Source organism: Macrobrachium nipponense, chromosome 27 (genome assembly GCF_015104395.2).
Source record: "Macrobrachium nipponense isolate FS-2020 chromosome 27, ASM1510439v2, whole genome shotgun sequence".
Lineage (NCBI taxonomy): Eukaryota > Metazoa > Arthropoda > Malacostraca > Decapoda > Palaemonidae > Macrobrachium > Macrobrachium nipponense.
In genome coordinates, this window is record NC_087216.1 from 6,133,039 (window position 1) to 6,153,038 (window position 20,000).

General features: G+C 38.1%; 1 long non-coding RNA gene across 2 annotated transcripts in view; it reads left to right on the plus strand.

Moving 5' to 3' along the window:
- LOC135200770 (uncharacterized) overlaps positions 1–20,000 on the plus strand; it is a 647,058-nt gene that overhangs the window by 85,674 nt on the left and 541,384 nt on the right. The gene's annotated exons all lie outside the window — the stretch shown is intronic.

Genomic DNA, 20,000 nt, shown 5'->3' on the forward strand with positions numbered 1-20,000 from the left:
GAATTGCATTTTAATATTATGCAAACGAGAGTAAGAGGAGCAGCGTTCCAATGAAGTTAGTACATGGCGCCAATCACTCTCAAATATTATAGCGCACCATTTTCTTATACAGTTTTTATTGTTTTGTTTTTGTATTTGTTCTCACTTTAAGATACAGTTGTTAGGCTTCGTTCCTTCATCTTCTGATTGCTCTTTTCTATACTTCATTTACATGTTTTTTTTTCCTTTTAATCTGATAAATAGTAAATAACTCTTGTATAGAATAAGAGAAGATTTTTTTTTTTTTTTTTATAGCAAGGGGAAATGTTTACGAGGTTTTGCCAAACATACTAGATGGAGGAGCAAACTGGTGAATGAAAATGGCGAAACGAGTAGCAGCGAGAGGTCTTATCTTATTATTTGTTTGAGGGAAACACTTTGATACATATGTGCTCAAGTTGGAGGGGACGGGGTAAAATTCGGCTGTATATACAATTGGAGGGGACGGGGTAAAATTCGGCTGTATATACAATTAAAACAAATAGTTTATGAATAAGAAATGAGAAAGGCATACAGGAAAGATATACTGACCAAAATATGGGCTACATTTACAGACAAGGAAGTAGAAGCAGTAGATGAATTGGTAACATTCAATGAGGAGTCACGGAGGTATGAGGGGAATCTGCGGATGTAAGAAGTTAGGACGAGGGAATAAAAAGTCATTGGTGGAGAGGTTTAGTTAAAAAAAAAAAAAAAAATTACTTCAGGCGAAATAAATCACAAAATATGTCACGTAGAGGACGGACGGATAGGGCAGGCGGGAACAAAAAAACATAAGTAAACAAAATACAGGGAAGAATGTGAACAAGAATACTGGGGAGAATTAAGTAATTTCATAGGGTGGTCAGTGCAAAGAGAAATGTTGATGAACAATTGATATAAAAATATAAGATGCAAGTAGAGAAATGCTTAAGTTACTGCGATCTTGGGTCGAGTGTTATGAAGACTGTTGAATGTGGAAGATGAGAAAGATGCAGACCTAAATGCGTCAAGAGTTAAAAGGGTTAGTGTGAGTTCCAGAATGGTTCTGGAAGTGACCATTTACATCTTGATGAGAGCAGTTGTCAGGTACCGTGCATTTGATGCCCAGGGCAGTCCCTTACGACGCTTCTGATTGGCTGTTGATAAGCCATTCACTAGGCTGGAAACTCTTAGTCTTTCTCGAAAGTTCACATAGGCAGCTTGTATGCTCCACCTCTCCTGAGGCATACTTTTGAAAGACGTATTCCTCAAGAGAGGTGGAACATACATCCTGCCTATGTGAACTCTCAAGAGAGACCGAGAGTTTCCAGCCCTGTGATTGGCTTATCAACAGCCAATCAGGAACGTCGTAAGGGACTGGCCTAGACATCAAATGCACCTTTGATGTGAATCTACTATAGTATATAGTTGAGTGGCTGATCATGTCTGTAAGTATGGCTTGATGAAGAAAAAGCACTAGAAGAGCGTGTAAGAAGTAAAGGTAACAGAGGAGGCTGTAAGAATTTTAGTAAGGTTATTATACTTTGTATCATACCAGGGAAAGGTGTTCTATGAGGTTTTGATTGAGAAAGGAAAGCTGTGTGGATCCAAACGAAGAGGAAGGTCCGTGAATCAGCTGTTTGCAAAGAAACAGTTTGAAAGTCAAGAAGAAAAGCAAATAATGTGGAGGGTATTGAAGACACGTAGAAGATATTTATTTAGTAGAACATGTTGATGGGAGATTGACTCTTTTGATGTAAAAGTGAGTTTGAGCCAAAGTTGCATCCTGTCACCTTGTGCTATGTCGCCAGATCTTTATGAATGGAATCGTTCGAGAAGTAAAAAAAAAAATTGAACTGAGATATGAATGGAGTGTGCTCTAGTTGTAGTAATGAGGTAGTGAAGGGGAGCCTCAGAAGCAAGTGAAATTATTTGCAAGAGGAGAGAAACTATTATGTAATCGTTAATGAGAGTAAGTTTTAGGATTTGAATGGAAACCTGGAAGATGGGAGAGATTAATGTTGATATCGTTCACAACTGAGCAGTTAAAGTATGAATGTAACAGCGACTGTTTAGCTGGTTTTTCAGTGGAGACATTCCTTTTAACGAAAACGTCTTAATTTAAAGAGAGAGAGAGAGAGAGAGAGAAATATCGTTTGCTACATATACATGGAGAGAAGTCTATCTACATACAAGCGCGCACACGAAAACGCTGCCTAATAAGACGCTGTTTCCATTGCCTTCGTTTTGATAAAAACGTTCACTGGCAAAGCGAAAGCCGAATGACACGAGCAGCTAAATTTGGTCGTAATCCAGCGTCTATTAGACAGCCCCTGTTTAAAGAGGGAGAACCGGTTTGCTGAATATCTCTTAAGCAAACACTTGTAGCGTGTCTCCTAAAATGGAATTGATACGTTGGGTCGCGTAAAAGGAATTCTCGTGTCGGACCTGGCAGCGATCAAGGGACTCTCTCTCTCTCTCTCTCTCTCTCTCTCTCTCTCGACCTGGTTATCGATTACGTTATCTTCATGCATTGCTTACTGTTCGCATTAAGGTGTAATTTATTTTTTTATTTTTTTTTATACAGTTAGCATTGCGATTTTTTTTTTAAATGTCACGTACGTGTGTATTGATGATGCTGATAATGAAGTTGACTACGACTTTTATTTGTCCAGAGAAGTCAAAATTTATTGTTCGTTTTATCAATCTCTATCTCTGTGTCGTGCACGGTAGACGAAAGCATGTAAAACTGCATTTTTTACATTTTCTTTTTTTCATTTTGTAATTTGATTTGCTTTGTTTAGCTTTGGCCAGATAATTGTTCCGCAGGCGACTGCCCTTACACATATAATGAATGACCTTGATTCTTGTTACGGAACCAGAGGATAAATAAGAGCAGTAAATTCTGAGAGCGCTCATGTTAACCGTGATTTAGATCTCCATTTCTGGCAAGTGTCAACAAAGTTTTATAGTTCACGGATTGTCATTAACGGTCGTTTATTCAGATTATAAGACAGTTATGTTGCTTTATTTTCGCGTCTCCAAATGTGAAGTAAGAAATTCTTCCCATTTCCTGTTATTTTCGCTCGTGGAAAGGGGTGGTCGCTCTGTGCTGTGGCCAAGTGTGGTACTGTATCAGATTCTACTTTTATATTACCGACTTCTATGTGAACTGTACGGAAATATATGAATTCAGGCTGTATTAGCCTTCCATGTTCGGACCTGGACGAGGGATAGTTTCGTGAATAGCCGAGACGGGTAAAAATTTAGTCAGTGGAGCTAATCTAGAATTTATTGATGGGCATTCAAAAATACGTCTATGGAAGCCAAAGCCAGAATGTATGAAGGGATTTGTTTAGCGAACTCGCTTTTCTGGAAGTGGAGTGTGGATGCTAAACGCATAAAAAAACTTGAAATAGATTGTTGTTTATGAGGTGTTTAATAATGATTGCGAGAGACAAAAACGCGAAAAATGTGCAGATACGTCAAAGTGGTAAGAAAGCTAAGGGAAAAGATAGAACCGAGTGGTTGTGTGGAGGAAACGTAGAGCGTTCGTCAGGTGAAAAGCGTATCACTTGAAAGCTGAGTGATGAAACTGAACAGCTACGAATATAAAGTACTGAATAGATGAATAGATTAGGTTAGGTGTTGGTTGGAAGGGACAATAAACGTTCTGTTCAGCTTATAATGCTGTATGAAAGTCTCAGTTGCGGCCCGTCAAACTTTCAGCCACAGGCCGGTGGTGGCCTAAGCTGTTGGCACCTATAGTGGTGTCAGACGTACGGTCATGGCTAACCTTAACCTTGAATAGAATAAAAACAACTGAGGCTAGAGGGCTGCAATTTGGTGTAAAATATATCTATATAATATATATAATATATAATATATTATATATATGTATAATCATTTAATATACTCTCGTATGTATGCATGTAGCTTTGCTATATTTGTGTTTAATTTTTCTTTAAATTCACAAAAAGTGTAACTTTACGTACCTGCAACACTTAGTATTGGACGTTAAAATATGTAAATACTCTTCTTGTGGCTGTGTGATAGCGAATAATGGCTGGCAATTTTTAAGTGTTATGCAAGTTTTAGCGCAACCACGATTAAAGTTCTTGTCGATTTGTTGGTGGTACTTGCAGAATACATACTTTTAATGTGGATATTCACAGTAAAAACTTCAGTATGCGAACCCTTTACCCATTTGACAAGCAATATTTATTTATTGATGTTAAATAGTCGGAGTACCCCCGCCCCCACCTCTCTCTCTCTCTCTCTCTCTCTCTCTCTCTCTCTCTCTCTCTGTGTGTGTGTGTGTGTGTATTATATATACAAACGTGCTCTGAGATGAATAGCCACATTCATACTCAATGATGAAATATATTTTCCGTGAACACACTCGTAATTGTTATCGATTCAGTAATAATTTACATGATAATATTTGCATATTTCATCGATACCACTTCTGCTCTGTGTGCCATGTCGATATACTCTTTTTTTCTATTTTTTTATTTTATTTACGAGGCCGTAATGATAGTAAAGTGAGGTGAAGTAGTAAGTATTGGGTAAGCAAAAAATATCGCGGCAGATGTAACGTTATGAAATACTGAGATCAGTAGGGTTATCCATGTTACATATTTCGATCTACATACTCTTCAACCATTACGTAATTTCAAAGTTTAAACCGGTCGAAGTGAAAATGGAAACATGAATTATGAGGATATGTTATGGAATACTTTGTATTCAATCATTTCATTGCCATATTTAAGACATTTCGTCACCTTACCTTAATTTCAAGTAAACAAATTTGAAGATTTTTATGATTAATATCAGGTTACTTGTCCTATAGTTTTTTTATTGTTATATACATAGTCTTGTAACGCAAAAGCTTAATTTGAAGAAGAGTATTTGACGCTACAAGACCTGCTAGATATAACAACGGAAAGAAGGGGAAGATAACTGGCTTTAACATTCAGTTTGTTATGCCGAATTATATTGTATGACGGGGAATTAAGAAGTGAAAAACAAAAACTGTCATGCGCATGCTCGTATATACGGAAATCATGTACTCCAAAGTCCGCGGCATATTTCGTTACTCACCCGCAAACCGCCTTAGTCCCGTAATGTTCAGTTTACTTCTAGGTCAGTTGACTCTGTCGCTATTCTTCTCGGTTTTGATATATCCCGTGTTCTCTCTTTAATTTTTGTATTCAGTAATCTTTCCCTGAAATTATATTAACACTATTTTATTAGGATTGTGGTTGTTTTACTATTGGAGTGTAATTAAGTCTCGATAACATGCACGCACATGATCCTGTGGTAGGGGTAGAAGAATACTACCACCGTAGGTCCTGCGTATTGTGAAAGGCGGCTAAAAGGACAGCTGCTGCCATGCAGTTGTACTTTTTAGTCAAAGGCTTGGCCTACCGCCAATAACTGTGGAAACTGCTTCCTTGCAGTTGTACTTTTTAGTCAAAGGCTAGGCCCACCGCCAATAACTGTGGAAACTGCTTCCTTGCAGTTGTACTTTTTAGTCAAAGGCTAGGCCCACCGCCAATAACTGTGGAAACTGCTTCCTTGCAGTTGTACTTTTTAGTCAAAGGCTAGGCCCACCGCTAATAACTGTTGGAAACCTGCCTTTTCCTTGCATGTTACTTTTTAGTCAAATTGGCCCTTAGAAACTGCCTTTCCTTGGCAGTTGTAACTTTTTTTAGTCCAAAAGGCTAGGCCCAGCCGCCATTAACTGTGGAAAACTGCCTTCTTTGCAGTTTGGTACCTTTTTAGGGTCAAAATGGCTTAGGCCCACCGGCTTAATAACGTGGGAAACCTGCTTCCTTGCAAGTTGTACTTTTTTTAGTCCAAAAGGGGCTAGGCCCAACCTGCAATTAACGTGGTGGAAACCTGGGCTTTCTTGCAGTTTGTACTTTTTTAGGTCAATGGCGTAAGGCCACCACCGCCAATAACTGGAAACTGCTTCCCTTGCAGTTGTACTTTTTCGTCAAAGCCCTAGGCCCACCGCCAAATAATGTGGAAAACTGCTTTCCTTGCAGTTGTACTTTTTATCAAAGGCTAGGCCCCCGCCATAACTGTGGAAACTGCTTCTTGCAGTTGTAACTTTTTAGTCAAATGCTATGGCCCACGCCAGTAACTGTGTAAAAACTGCTTTCCTGTGCAGTTCCGTACTTTTTAGTCAAAGGCTAGGCCCACCGCCAATAACTGTGGAAACTGCTTCCCTTGCAGTTGTACTTTTTAGTCAAAGCTTAGGCACCGTAAATAACCTGTGGACATGCCTTCTTGCAGTTGGTACTTTTTAGTCAAATGCTAGGCCCACCGCCAATAACGAAACTGTTCTTGCAGTTTTACTTTTTAGTCAAAGGCTAGGCCCCACCGCATAACTGGAAACTGTTTCCGGGATTGCAGTGTACTTTTTTAAGTCAAAGGCTAGCCCACGCCCAGTAACTGTGGAAAACTGCCTTCCTTTTGCAGTGGTAACTTTTTAAAGGTCAAGCTCTGCCACCGGCCCTATAAACTGTGGAAACTTTTTGCTTCCCATTGCGGTTGTACTTTTTAGTCAAAGGCTAGGCCCCGCCAGTAAACTGTTGGAAACTTTTGCTTCCCTTGCAGTTGTACTTTTTAGTCAGAGGGCTAGGCCCACCGCCAATAACTGATGGAAACCATTGCTTCCTTGCAGTTGTACTTTTATTAGTCACAAGGCCTAGCGCCCACCCCGCCAATAACTGTGGCAAACTGCTTCCTTGCAGTGCTACTTTTAGTCAAAGGCTAGGCCCACCGCTAATATGTGGAAAACTGCTTCCTTTGCAGTTGTAAAACTTTTTAGTCCAAATGCTAGGTCCCACCGCCAATAACTGTGGAAACTTGCTTCCTTGTCAGTTGTACTTTTTAGTCAAAGGCTAGGCCCACCGCCAATAACTGTGGAAACTGCTTCCTTGCAGTTGTACTTTTTAGTCAAAGGCTAGGCCCACCGCCAATAACTGTGGAAACTGCTTCCTTGCAGTTGTACTTTTTAGTCAGAGGCTGGGGCCACAGCAATAACTGTGGAAACTGCTTCCTTGCCAGTTGTACTTTTTAGTCCAAAGGCTAGGCCCACGCCAATAACCCTGTGGAAAAACCTGCTCCTTGCGTTGTAACTTTTTAAAGTCAAAGGCTAGGCACCGCTAAATAACTGGTGGAAAACTGCTCCTTGCAGTTGTAACCTTTTTTAGTCAAATGCTAGGACCCACCGCCAATAACTGCTGGAAAACTGCTTCCTTGCAGTGTACTTTTTAGTCAAATGCTTTTTTGAAAGGCCCACCGCCAATCAAACTGTGGAAACTGCCTCCTTGCAGTTGTACTTTTTAGTCAAAGGCTAGTCCCACCGCCAATAACTGTGGAAACTGCTTCCTTGCAGTTGTACTTCTGAATGGTGCCAGTCATTTGCAAACGCGGCGAACGAGCCTTAATGCAATTCATTACCGTTCGGTATTCTAAGAATAACAGCTGTTTAGCTCTCCAAATATACACCTGTGTAGAAAACTATGATCGAGCGTTCAGTCGGAAATTAGTTGACCAGCACTCACATAAATATCTGTATTGTATATATATGTAATATATATATACACAGAAATACAAGTACATTAGACCCATGCCGTTCAAAGGTTAACCTATTCGCTGGTCAACTAATTTCCGACTGAACGCTCGATCATAGTTTTCTACACAGGTGTATATTTGGAGAGCTAAACAGCTGTTATTCTTAGAATACCGAACGGTAATGAATTGCATTAAGGCTCGTTCGCCGCGTTTGCAAATGACTGGCACCATTCAGAAGCACCTTGTTGTAATTGAGATCACAGCCACCTACATATAGCTCTCTATTCACCTCTGCAGTGGGTGACTCGCTTCAATTGCTTGTGTTGGGTCCATTTGAAGAAATGGCTTTACGGCCGTAACCTTGATATTGTCTTTGCCATTTGGTCGTGTTTAAACGGCGTTTAGCAATTAGTGTAGTTTTGGTCTATTTTTAAGGTCAGGGAGACTCTCTCTCTCTCTCTCTCTCTCTCTCTCTCTCTCTCTCTCTCTCTCTCTCTCCTCATCTCTCTCTCTCTCTCTCTCTATAATCTCTCTCTTATATATATATATATATATATATATATATATATATATATATGTAAGGCTTTTAAAAGAACATTAAACGGGAAAGGCAACAGTCCTGCAACCGGTGTTGTGATTATTTCGAGCTTCTTTTTAATAGCATTATTATTATTATTATTATTATTATTATTATTATTATTATTATTATTATTATTATTATTAATTGCTGCACTGTATTTCAGCTCGGCAGTCATTAGATTAAGATTAAGATTTACGATTCAAATACAGCTTCAGTGTAAAGAGGTAAGTAATTGACCTTGAAAGTGCGGCGCGGGACTCGTGAATTTACGGAAAGGCAAATTTGAGCAATTATTGTTAAAGCATAAAAGTCACGGCATAATTGTGACGTCATCCTGGGAGTGAGTATACATTTTTCGTGTGACAGCGGACATGAAACCTTGTCCAAAAATTGCAAGGTACAAAAATTCTAGAGGGTGGATTCAGCATGAGAACAGTGCGATGTGTGGATTCATGTGTCTTTCAGATCTTGCGTTCATTTTTGCGATCGATTCAGTTCTCTCTAAATGTTGAAGTTTTGAGTGCAAAATACTTCCATAAAATGATGATTATAAGTAAATTTTGGCCTCGGTATCATAAACATTGTAGACTAAGATGTGGAACATCATCTTGACTTATTTTTATGAAAAAATTTGTTTTGATGCTAGCATTTATGTAAATCAGACGTTGGAAGTTTATTTCCCATCATTTGTATACGGCAATCCGAAATTAAGCATTAGAAAACAGACTTGATCCCGGTGTTCCCCACCAACTGTATACGGTAATCATGTATGGCACTGACGACTACTACTTTCGCTCAGTGTAATGGGTTCCAGTATATTAGACACGAAAATATGGAAGAAGAGTCAGCCAACAGACAAGTCTGTAATCATTAGCAAGGCTACGATATTGCGTCATTCAGGGTAGGGTTACCTCACTTTAATGATAACCTTGAAGATGATGATGAGTGGGAGGAGGAGGAAGAGAAAGGAAGAGGAAGCCTAGTAACAGCCTTCCAGACAGATACTATTTCTGTTGGTAAAAGGAGCTTAAAAATGAACCTTAAGTAATTCCTTATAATTAATGATACTTATTCATATACCGATTAATACTTACTTCCTCGTTTTGTATCTTATAACCTGTCGATTTTTTATAATAATTATGATGATAGATTTTTCATAAGCGTAGTGATACAGTGCGATTAAGTTTTCCTTTCTTATATAAAAAAAAATGTGTAAAATGTTTTTTATTCCGTTGAAATGGAATTTGATGATCCTTGCTTTAAAGTGCTACAGATTCTAAGCTTGTAAAATTCGTGTATCATAGACATTAAATTGTATAAAGCTCTTATCTTCACAGTATGTGAAAGCTTTCTGTATAAAGCAAACCTCGTTCATGTTTTAAACAGCATGAACAGAAACGAGTTTCCTGTATTCGTGCAGTGCACTGAGGAAGCAGAATAAAATGGTTGCGCTTATTGAAGCAGCCATTTATGATATGAAAACTATGACTATTTTCACGACCAGTGATTAGGAGGATGACACTTCAAGGTTACTTTTTCCCTTCCTGAATTCCTGAATCTATTAGATAAATTCATGTGAACGGTAAAAATACGATACATTATCAGTCACCAGTTTTTATCGAATGGGCGTTTTCTCCAAAAGAAAGAGCAAAGGAAAAAGACCGAACGATAAATTCTGAACCGTGCTTGAATTGAAAGCGAAGATCCTGAACCTGATAAACAAAATCGACATCCATTTTGTGCCTGTGTCTTTTTGCTTATTTGTATGCAAAAAAAAATATAAATCGATATCCATTTTGTACCCGTGTGTGAATTTTTTTTAATCTGTATAAAGAAATCGATATCCATGTTGTGCTTTGTGAGTAATTCGTATGGATATGTACATTTGTACCCCATGTGCCTGTACGCCAAAAATTAAAAGAAAAAAAATCTATATATATATTTGTGTTTTGTTTGTACGCATCGGTGACAGAGGCGTCTCGCTCCCCTTCCCCTTTCCAATTGTTCTGTGAATTTCTATGCTTTGATCCGGCTGCTACTCCCATTGATAGGTTGCCTTGGCGGTGGGTCCGCGACCCGATCGTTCCTGTGTGACGAGGCACGCAATGCAGGTCGAAAACGATGTTGATGCCGGCTGCGTGACTGTGTGATTACCTTCAAATAGACTTAATCATGCACCAACACAGCTGCGTGTGACTTCGCCTTAACGCCCGGGATTATGAGCATGCAGCCAGCCAACAGAGCAGTCTTCTGTGCAGCATGTAAATTATTTAGGAACTCGTGCATACCAGAGACGTCGTCGTCGTCGTCTCTGTGCGTACCTTTTGCTCTCATGTTCCCCTCTCCCCCACCCTCCTACACTTATCCCCCTTCCCCTCACCCTGCCGTACTACAGTCTCAGCCACCCTAACCTAGCATCCACGTGAAGAAATACAGATTAGAGGTATGAGGTTTTGCGGTTATGCAATAGCGTGTGTACGCCGGCGAAGGTTAATCAGCTGGGTTTTGGTACGTTCTCTCTCTCTCTCTCTCTCTCTCTCTCTCTCTCTCTCTCTCTCTCTCTCCTTAAATCAAGATTTTAGATTATTCTCTACTTAATTTCCTGTCATATACTAAAAGAGGAAGAGTGTTACTAAACGTCAGCAACAACAATGTGAACGTTGTAGTGTTGGAGGCGGAAGCAAAGAGAATTTGTCGACAATGTCTCAAACATGGCCTGGTTTGCCTTGGAGTTTTGGCAGTAGTAAGGTTTAGTGATTTGATGACGGCCTTCTTTGTTTTGTTAGGCCAAGGCTATTTGCTTAAAAAGTGTTCTAAGGGCCTGACCGTTTGGATATTTATGAAAATCTAATACCATCCAGTCTTGAGGTATATAATTCCATTAATCATTTTTCCCAAATAAATCGGTTTATAAATATACACATATATATATATATATATATATATATATATAATATATATTATATATATATATATAATATATATATATATATTATATATATATACATATATATATATTTATATATTTATATATATATATAATTTTGTTTGTTCGAATCTCACTAATGATGGAAAGAGCATCTTCAGTTTTTCTCATCTGGCTCAAGGCCTATTATAGTGATGAGCCAAGGACTCTAGCGAGATCAAGTTTTGAGGTCATTGTTACTAATAATTATACACATTATATATGTATGCATATCTTTTTATTATATATATACACATGCATACATACATATATATATATATATATATATATATATATATATATATATAGATGTGTGTGTGTGTGTATGTATGTATGTATGTATATGTATATATATATATATGTATATATATATATATATATATATATATATATATATATATATATATATATATATATGTGTGTGTGGGGCGGGGATGTGTTCGTTCCTGTCATTACTTCTGAATTGAGTTTTGTTTTTAGCCCCCCGTCTCTCTCTCTCTCTCTCTCTCTCTCTCTCTCTCTCTCTCTCTCTCTCTCCTCCTCTCTCAAATCTGACGTGTATATTGTTAGAGTATTGTGGTGCGTTGTGGTAGTGTTTTAACAGCTGCTAACAGCTGTTTGGCTTAGCATTTTTGTTGTCGAAATGACTATTTTATAAATAAACTTCTTGTTTTGCTATTTGTTTGTTATGCCGTTTTTTTTCATAAGATTATTCAGTATATTTTTTGCCGTTTATATTGGGACCTCGCCATTGCAGCACAGTAATGCATATGTTCTGTTTATTTACAATCTGCGAAACGATTTTTGTGTGAGCTTATTTAACAGCAGAACTGTATCGTTAATGGTTGGAAAATAAAAGTTCATTTTTTTGCCTTGTGTGTGTTTGTGTTTCTTTTTTTAAAGTAGAATGGCGATTATATTTAACTTTGGCCTCCCCAACGCCATACGAGAAAACATTTGTCTGGGAGATGATGTTATTGTTTTCTTTAACTTTTTTTTAGGGGGGGTGGGGGGTTAGTGAAGAAAAACACGTATCTGGGCTACTTACTGGGGCTCCTCTAGGCAAGGGTATGATTGCCCAAGCGTGCTTGCATAGCTTACTGTAGTAAAGTAAATTTTTGTTAATGTGGAACATAGTCTTCCAGACACAGAAAGAATTCTATGGTTAATTTCAAGATTGATAGATGTTGCTGAAAGGAACCCATTTCAAAGTTATTTGTGTTTACAGCTTTTGGACTGCGTATTTAAGAAAACAAAACAGTTACTCTATAAGTAGAACAATTAATTTATCACCTCGGTATTTCATTGTATTTTATGGACACGGTATTTCATTGTATTATATGGACACGAATCTCCTTCCTTCATTATTAACGTCTGGGGAAATAAGATTCGTATGGAGAAAGTTATGGTTTTTAAAAAAGTCCTTGCATTTTACCATCAGTGGCGTGGTTGGTATGGTGCTGGCGTCCCACCTCGGTGGTCGCTGGTTCGATTCTCGGCCATTCCATTGAGGGGTGAGAGATGTGTATTTCTGGTGATAGAAGTTCACTCTCGACGTGGTTCGGAAGTCACGTAAACCCGTTGGTCCCGTTGCTAAATAACCACTGGTTCCATGCAACGTAAAAACACCATACAAACAAACAAACATCCTTTTTCTATTTCACTGGTTTTATATATGTAGAGGAAAAGAGGCTGAAGGTAATAGAAGGATTTGGTCTTGTTTCTAGTGAATTATTGTTCTGTTTTGACGAGGTAGCGGAAATGTTGCATATCCATCGACTTAAATTCTTTTAAATGAAAAGTATTCATTTAATCGTTTATTTTCCATAGAGCTCTCCCTTTTTTCCGTTTCTTGAGGATTATCTTTGTTTCTTGTCTTCTTTTGAGTTAATGGAAAGCCATATAACAATTTCTTACCTGTTCCATAAGCTGTGTACTCTCAAATATGTTAACGCAAAAGTAAAACATAAAGTTTTCAAAGGAAGGAACTCCTCTTTCCTCTTTATTTATGCATCCGTGTGTAAAGCACAAACAAATCTTTGAGCAACTAGTCACACCAGCATTTAGTTGTCCTGAGAATCTGTAGTATGTTCGGAATTCTGCTCTCAACTTATCAGGATTCAACCGAGGTGAGACCCTGAAGTGTAAGTCTGTCCTTTCTTATTTGCTTCGCGTGATTTTGTCGAGAGACATTGTTTGCTTGTTTATATCGTTTATATCGTTTGCTTTATATTGAGAATTAGCACTTTATTCTTTTATTCAGTTTTTTAAAATTCTAATTACAGCCCCTCTAGCTCTTGATATTACTTGTACGTTAGTATAAATAATTTTCGTTTCCACCAGAATACAACGTGAGGATTTGGTGATCTTTAGATGATGAGGTTTTACTACTATTTTTTTTTTAAATTGAATTTTGCTTTAAAGTTCTCAGCAACTTTACATGGCATGCCGCTAAAAATAAAATCTGAATTGTTATCTATAATATTATGAAATTGTGAACTTCATCGTTACTGATAGTCATCTCATGCTTTAACTAATATATGTCTGAAAATATGAAATCTGTAACCATTTTCCCAAGTGCATATCGTAGACTTCATGATTATTTTGCAAACTGCATATGGGGAATTCTTCATCATTTGTATAAACACCATCGTGGCTATCGCCAGAAAGAGAGAAAAAAAGAAAGAGTTCTTTTGGCACTGTGAGACCCAGCAAATATCCAGTCGGGGTAAGAGGTTGGGGGGTGTTGTGGGGGGGGGGGGGCGGGGGGGGGGGGGTGGGGGTGGGGGGGGGGGAGTAGTCCTTGTATTCGAACGGGAGGTGAAAGAAGTGTTCACTAGAAAATCCCAGTCCGCAACAGTACAGTAGAGCACGTGTCATTGTTTGGGTGTCAAGATCGGGGGAATCCCCCCGGACCAGCTGATTGTAATGTCTTCCTTTGGGAAGAAGAAGGGCGTATCTCCTGCAGGTCAAGTGGGACGGAAAAGAGGCGTAACCAGCAGCTGGTTTATCAGTGCGAGGTTGTTGACATTCCTGAGAAGTAGTGAGGCATTTCTTAGGCTTAATCATTCTATTTTTAGCGTCATGACTCATGAAGGACTTATTTATGGATGCGAAAGCTGATTGGCTTCAGATAAACCGAGCGACGCTGGTCTTTTGTTTCATTCGGGTCGGTTTCCGTCCGAAGGTGGATTTGGGCGGTGTTGCTCAAGTTTTAATATTATTTGTGTTTGAGTGAATGAATGAGGTTTCTGAATGAAAGCCTGAACGTTATTTTAAGGGAATGATGGCGGCGGGGGTGGCTGGGGAAGGGTAGTGTCGGTGGTGGTGACTGAGGTGGAAGGGGAGGGGAAGTAGGAGGAGGAGGGGGAGGAGGAAGAGGAGATGGTATTGGCCGTAGTATATCTGTAGCTGTGGAGGTGGAGGAGGGTAGGTCAGGGAGGAGGAGGAGGAGGAGGAGATGGTGTATTATGTGGATGATTTCATCACCACCTCGCTCGTGTTAGATGTTGAATGAATGAATGGTCGACGACGTCAGAGTTGAGCTAAGATTTTGGCGGTGAAGTTTCGGCTTTCAGATCGATGGAAGTTAAAAAGTTAGGTGACGACTCCTTGCTGATTGTTAAGGATGTTGACGGTGGCGTGGGATTGTTGACGTCGCTGCATGTGACGGAGAGCTTCGAAAGTGAATAAAATCATTTGAAGGAAATTGTTTTTGTTACGATGGAGAATTTTTGGAAATGGCTTTAAACCGACGGAGGCCATGGACGTGATGCACAGTGGAGAGACGAATGTGCGAAAGTGCTTTGAGTGATCTTCATTTTTAAGATAAGGAAACAAATCACAGTATTGCTTGTGTAAGTCTTTTTTGTGTGATGCGCATAAGTATATGTCAAGAAGATAAGCAAATACAACGCTTACAAGTTAATGTTTTTATATAATAATTTAAGAGGGGGAAAAAGTTGTTTGCAGTACTCTGAGCGATTAACGGATAACTCGCCAGTCAGTTTTGTTCAAAATTAGTGTATTTTTCTGCAAGTTTTGTGTATCTATAACTCTAAGCTATTCAGTGAAGCGATTAGTCTTGTTAAGGATACCAAAGGGATAGTGACGCCTGAAGAAACTGAAAATAAAAGAATTTTAGGTGTAACTAATTGTAAATGCCCTATTCAATAACCTTTCCCGTCTCGCTTCTGTGATATTCATTGGAAAAACCTGAATGGGGTTCCTTTTAAGAGATACGAGTATAAATATGAGACTATTAAATAGATCAACACATATTTTTGTGTGTATGTATATGTGTGGTGTGTGGATTATATATATATAATATATATCTATTATAATATTAAAATTTAATATAATATATATATATATATAGTATAATATGTTATATATATATTGTAATCTAATATAAATAATAAATATATATATATATAGTATTATATATATATATAATTCTGTAAATATATTTATATACACACACACGCACACACATGAAACATGTGTTCAGCAATGCACCTGCAACCGAATGGGCCCAGCGAAGATCCTGTATCTGTAGCGTAAGCCAGTCTACAGTGCACCGTTTAAGCCCCACTGTAAGGGCCCTCCCTTATGCTTACATACAGGGAATGAATGCTAAATCGACCGAAGGACTGCCAAAGGATATATTCTGTGTATGTATAGTAGCTTTAAGTAGCTGGAGAGCGATTTACTCTACTGTGGAAACCAAGGTCCTAAGAAAAGGAAACTACAGGTTAATGTGGGACCCGAATTAGGTCTCGACAGACAATAGCGTGGAGAGTTTGCTTATCAGTCAACGCCGTAGTTTGCTTGGTGTCACTGGGAGACAAGAAGTGTTTCATTCATCATATTCATTTTATGTGGTTTTTATTTCGGTTACTGCTACAGGATTTTCCGTTTTGCCACTTTGAGTACACAAGTATCGTGTATGAATAACAACTAGAGTTCAGTAATTATACTGGGCACTTTATTAAAACTTTGTTAAGTTTTCCTTCTTTATACAAGTTATTAATTAAATTTTATTATTTTTACTAATGATAAATATTATTCTTACTTAGTAATAATTATTATTACCACTTTTTATCATAGTCATCATCAGTGTGGTTATATGAATAATTTTCACTGCTCCTGGCATTTCTCCCCCCCCCCTTCCCCCCCTCCCCCCCCCAACAACCGCCTCCCCATCATTAAATTAATACGTATAAGAGTTGTTGCTGTGATTATAGCCCCAGAGAAAGTTCGTGTTGCGGTAATGAGACCGCGAGGAATTTACTTTCTTCGAATAATGGAACATTTTCTTTCTTGTTTATAGCTTACCCGTTTGGCTTTAAAGCTAAAATGATTAATTTGATTATTCATTGCTTTTGTATTCGTTAATAATTTTCACTGTTTATGCAGTGTCTTCGAGTGCTGTTTTACGAGGAGGATTGACTGGTAGGAATAACTGCAAATTTTAAGAACTTCACTCTTAAAACAAATTGAAAATGAAAAAAAACTTTATAACTTCAGTGCAAAATATAGTAATAAAAGAACGAAATATTCCCAGTACTTAATTTAAACCAAACCCAATTCTGAATAAATATGTAAATCAACGAAACTTCACTGGGATTCTTTAATGAATGCAACTTTCACTAACATTAATCATAGCAAAATGCTCAATTGAATAGACTTTCACAAAATGTGCTATGGTTAAATTCGAATCCTCAGAGGCAACGCGTCCGACACCAATTAGAAAGTCAAGGTGGGGTGATTTATTTTTATCGTCTCCTGCTTCATTCACTTTCACTGCGGCTGGTGGTGTGGTCATGGACGCCTTACTAACAACTTCTCTTTTGAACTTTTATTCTTATATATTTTTCTTCACTTTTTTACAGACCGTACCTTTCGCTCAAGAACTTCGATTATTTTTCCATCGGGTTTTCTTTTTTTCTTTCTCTGTGGCTTCACAGCCGCCTTCTCCGTTTTACTCGCCATAATTTTTCCCACTTTATTTCTCATTTTACTCGTCTGTTTTTATGGCTCCGCATATGACCAGGTCCGCTACGAGGAGACTACATTTGTAGAGTTTCGGACAGCTCTTTTATGGCTGGTTTCTCAAATTGGTTTGGAAATAACGTAGTGTTCCTGCGGTTTCCTCTGACGTTATAATTGTCCGCCGAATGTCAATTTTTTGCAAAATGTTCAGTTTTCTTCCTTTTTTAAGAACACGGAAATTGGTCGCGTGTACTTAGACATTTGTTTGTTCGTGGAGTGGAACGAACGCCATTCTATGAAAGTGCAGATTTTCCCATTATGAAGAGAAGCCGGTGCTTGAGTTTGTGTGTATGTTTAATGTTTGTTTTTTAATCTGCTACAGTTTAATAAAAATTTTGTCTGAAGTAACGTCAGTGTATTATGTATACCGTAATCTTTGCATGTATTTATGTTTTACCGTTCAGCAGGCGCCGAGCTCTGAAATATCAACACAAGTGCGTATTTAGTCCATTACATGATCAGTCTTTGTGATGTGGTAAGTAGAGTCATAATTAAGTAGCGATGGGTAACGGAGAAATCAACAAAATTATAGTGTATGTATACATACATATGTATGCATATATATACATACATACATACATACATATATATATATATACACATATATATATAATGTTTATATATATATAATGTTTTATATATATATATATATATATATATATATAGTATATATATATATATATATATGTGTGTGTGTGTGTGTGTGTGTGTGTGTGTGTGTGCGTGCGTGCGTGCGTGCGTGTTGGAGAGAGAAAGCTTTGGGTTAAACCGCACATTTCTTCCTTTTCCTTATTTATTTTGTTGAGTGTCCTTACCAATAGCCTTTGCATTAAAAATAATGTATGCAGACATACACAAATTACTGCTGATGTGAAGTTTTTTTCTCTAAATAACTTTTAAGCAGTTTAACACAGCAATGGGGGTCATTGACGTCAGTCGTAGACATAACAGACAATGTTATGTCTGCGATGTTTATGATAATGAAAACTGCAGCTGTTTTGAAAATGTCTGAATTTATGTTGGGTTTTCTTAACATTACAAAATACCTTCACCAGTCTTCAGTAGAATTGTACAATTTCCTCATCAATACTTTAAAATAAAGGAAAAGTGACAGTTCTGGCATATGTCCCCATTCAACAAAACAAGTAAAAAAGAAAAATACTGACAGATTGGGTAAATAGATTTGAGGCAGTTGTTTGTAGTAAGCATAGAGAGAGCTCATATGAAATGTAAATGGAAAGTCATGAGCCCTGTGATTCACTTTATTGCTCTTATAAAAATAATAATAATAATAATAATAATAATAATAATAATAATAATAATAATAATAATATGTAAGAAGTGCAATACGAAAAATGAAACCATAAACCACATAGCAAGCGAATGTCCGACACTAGCACAGAAGCAGTACAAAAAGAGGCATGATTCAGTAGCAAAAGCCCTCCGCTGGAGCCTATGCAAGAAACACCAGCTACCTTGCAGTAATAAGTGGTACGGGTGATTCGTGCAAATAGACCAGATGTGACGTTCATTGGCGAAATCAAGAGGAAAGTATCACTCATTGATGTCGCAATACCATGGGACACCAGATTTGAAGAGAAAGAAAGGGAAAAATGGATAAGTATCAAGACCTGAAAATAGAAATAAGAAGGATATGGGATATGCCAGTGGAAATTGTACCCATAATCATAGGAACACTAGGCAAGATCCCAAGATCCTTGAAAAGGAATCTAGAAAAACTAGACGTTGAAGTAGCTCCAGGACTCATGCAGAAGAGTGTGATTCTAGAAACGGCACATTAGTAAGAACAGTGATGGACATCTAAGGAGGCAGGATGGAACCCGGAACCCCACACTATAAATACCACCCAGTCGAATTGGAGGACTGTGATAGACCAAAATAATAATAATAATGATAATAATAGTAATAATAATAATAAGCCCTCCACTGGAGCCTGTGCAAGAAACATCAGCTACCTTGCAGTAATAAGTGGTACGAGCACCAACCTGAGGGAGTGATAGAAAACGATCAGGCAAAGATCCTCTGGGACTATGGTATCAGAACGGATAGGGTGTATCGATACGTGCAAATAGACCAGACGTGACGTTGATTGACAAAGTCAAGAAGAAAGTATCACTCATTGATGTCGCAATACCATGGGACACCAGAATTGAAGAGAAAGAAAGGGAAAAATGGATAAGTATCAAGACCTGAAAATAGAAATAAGAAGGATATGGGATATGCCAGTGGAAATCGTATCCATAATCATAGGAGCACTAGGCACGATCCCAAGATCCCTGAAAAGGAATCTAGAAAAACTAGACGCTGAAGTAGCTCCAGGACTCATGCAGAAGAGTGTGATCCTAGAAACGGCGCACATAGTAAGAAAAGTGATGGACTCCTAAGGAGGCAGGATGCAACCCGGAACCCCACACTATAAATACCACCCAGTCGAATTGGAGGACTGTGATAGACCAAAATAATAATAATAATAATAATAATAATAATAATAATAATAATGACATTTCTTCAGCTTTGCAATACTCTGGCACCCTCATTCATCCATGGTTTTCAGTGCTTTATTTACTTATAGAGAAAACATCTCTTAATCAGTCATTTAATCATTATTCCTAGAATGACTTCAAAGATTAACTTCTCTTTTCTAGGTCGCCGAGGCTTTAATTTTCTGTCTGTTGTTGTGCTAGGTTAGGTGAGTGACATTATGAGGTGGCGCGGTAGGTTGTTTTCCTCGTTCTCTGTGACCCGCGATAACCAAATGGCACTTGCACCCCTAAGTCATTCAGCACCTTG